The sequence below is a fragment of the Bombyx mori genome, chromosome 3, assembly GCF_030269925.1.
Source record: "Bombyx mori chromosome 3, ASM3026992v2".
Taxonomy (NCBI): Eukaryota; Metazoa; Arthropoda; class Insecta; order Lepidoptera; family Bombycidae; genus Bombyx; species Bombyx mori.
The window spans coordinates 5,659,767-5,662,611 of NC_085109.1; the positions used below are offsets into that span (position 1 = coordinate 5,659,767).

Below are 2,845 nucleotides of genomic sequence, written 5' to 3' on the forward strand. Positions count from 1 at the left end.
AATACTATATATTTACTATTATAATCACGGATTTCGGCAAGTCTGCACTTTAGACAAATACTCGAATTATTAAAGACAATAGTAGTAGTAGTAGTATGTAATTTAAAGTTGTAATAACCTTTTTTTACATAATCGCAAGTAGATTCGAGAGGCTATTCCAACTTACGGTTTAGTAGGCGAACTCACGGGGGAGCCTGTAAGAATTCACCAATTAGAAAAGTTTGACAATAAACAAATAGTATGCATACCTACGTGTGTGTGTCAAATACATGGTAGTGTGTGTAATGTTTTTTGTATTTTTATGCCTAATTATAAAAAATATTAGCATTCTGCACTCCTTTTCTATATTCTCTAGTTCACAAGTGTGGAAAATTTCATACTCCACCGACGGCGCAATTTTCGTAAAAAAAGGATACAAAATTTTTGTTTCACATATTAATATATAGATATACTAGTATGTTGCCTTATTAATTTTATTTATATTCAAATAATTTTCTATGTTTCTTCCTCTCGACTGCTCTGGTATTGCTCACATCCATGAATGACGGTAGGAACTGCCTGCAGAAGCAATATCGACTAAAAAAATAATAAGATTATAATATTTTAAACTAGTTTTGTGTTTTGTTACATAGCTTAAGTAATACAGTGTAAGCAAGATGTCATGTATGTCAACATCGGTATATAACATCTTAATAATAGGTATTTATAATTCGAGAGATGTGGCTTTGTAATACTCGTAATTCAGTATGAATACTGATAAGTATTAGTTGTTATCTGACGATTTTCTTACACTATTGTAATTACAATTTCTTTTTTATACCATGTAGGTGATTATGGTATCAATCTTACTCAATATTTACTTACATTATTTACAGTACACATTCACCCAGATTATAATCAATACAGTTGAGTGATTGCAATATTTACCGCACTGCATATTTTTAATAAAGAGGATTGTAAGTTATGTTCAGTAATTTGTTACTCCGTGGCTCCGTGGGATTTTTTCAACGGCTGACTGATTGTCAGTGGTTATGGACAATTGCAATAGGAGAGGAATACTCAAGCAGTTGTCTACCGAAACGGTAGGCAGCGGCTTGACTCTGCACCTGGCATTGCTGAAGCCCATGGGCGACGGTAACAACTCACCATCTGGTGTACCGTATGCTTGTCTCAAATTAAAAAAAAATCGGCTACCAAAGCCCCTAAGTCTGCTCCTAGTGTTAAGCCGTCTAATGTCAGGGTTATTGAATCTGATGGATCCGTAAGGACTAGTCTAGGGCGCCGATGGTGACTGACTCCTGCGTGGTCAGTATTCGGAGAGTAGTCAGCGGCGCCAACGGTAAGGCGATTATCATGACGCATATCGCGACGCATTCGTACACTCAAAAAACATTTTGTTTGGACACTTGGGTAAAAAGTAGCTCGTTATTATTAAACAGTGATTTTAAATAGTACAAATGTCCTTTGGCTAGAATATAATGTAGGATAATAAAAAAAAAGGCCGACGCAATCTCAACGGATCCACGGATCCAACTCAGTTTTATGAACTAGGTATGTATGTATGTACGTGTCGTTCTAACAAACAACCTCAATACTTTTCATTTTAATTACGAAATTAAAAATAATAAGTCCGCAATACAATATACATAATACTCCAAATAGAGTTCTAGAACTTGGTGTAAGTCCACATGTATTAGAATGTCTATTTACTGTCATGAATCTGTAGCAAGCGGTACAGTCGTTGTTCTTCTTGCCCTGGATTCCATTGTAGTGAGATCATGCTTCCTCGACCGGCATTGGAACGCGAATGCAGCTCTAAGATATACCCACCCGCGCGCCATGCAACCGTTTTATTTGCGTCACATTACCGGGAAAGAAAAGTTCGCTAAAATTTAAAATTTGCATACTATCAATGATACCATATCAAAACTGATTAGAGACCTTCGTCAGCAGTCATGTTTTATACATTATCGGATCGTTATCCTGCCCTATCGATTAGAAATGACGCCGCAACGCCGAATTAATTAAATTGTGCACGTGGGGCTTTTTTTGTCCGGTTTTTTAGCTAATAAAATAATAAGCTTATTAATATTGAAAACAAACAAAAAATGATCTAAAATTTCAGTGCAACTAGAGTTTGTTTATAATAATAATTAAATACTTAAGATAGGGGTGAAATATTTTTTGTTTAACTTTCCTTTCGTATTGGTATTAAAGCGTGTTTTTTAAGTTTATTTTTTGTATTTTACTTTTGGAAAAGATATTGATGCGTCCATTTATTCTAGTTACTCTGACTTTAATATAAAAGTAAATTACGGTAGGCAATAATGGTAACGATAGCTGTAAGTAAAAAAAAAATATTAAGTAGATTTGCATATTTAAATAGACAAAACGACGTTGTTAAATAGATAGCCGAGTCGAGTTGTCATCTGTATTTTTAAAGACTGTCAAGTTATGTACCAAGGTTGCCTTTGTCGCCTTTTTTCAATAAGTTGGTATGTAAAGTATTGGAATCAACCATGGTTTTGGTTTTTATTGTCTAGTATAACGAGACCCCGCAGATGTGACTTACCAGGCCCATTATTCTTAAATGTCGATAGACAAACTTGTCTTGATGGTTTTGACGATCTTTATATTGAACACATCTGATTAGGGTATCTATATAATTAATACGTGAAGCAAAAACTTTGTATATCTTTTTACGAAAATTGCGCGGACGGAGGAGTATGAAATTTTCCACACTTACAGAGAATATAGAGAAGAAGTGCACAATGCTAATATTTTTTTAAAATAATGCATAAAAGATACATTAAATCAATAAAGAAAACATTACACACACTACATA

At 34.2% G+C, this 2,845-nt stretch overlaps 1 long non-coding RNA gene across 1 annotated transcript; it reads right to left on the minus strand.

The window, feature by feature from the left end:
* Nucleotides 1-455: 455 nt before the first annotated feature.
* On the minus strand, nt 456-1,955 carry LOC134201181 (uncharacterized). Its single transcript, XR_009976390.1, has 2 exons — nt 1,711-1,955; nt 456-558 (listed from the first exon to the last, which is right to left on the minus strand). It is a non-coding gene; the product is annotated as an uncharacterized LOC134201181 (long non-coding RNA).
* Nucleotides 1,956-2,845: the final 890 nt, after the last annotated feature.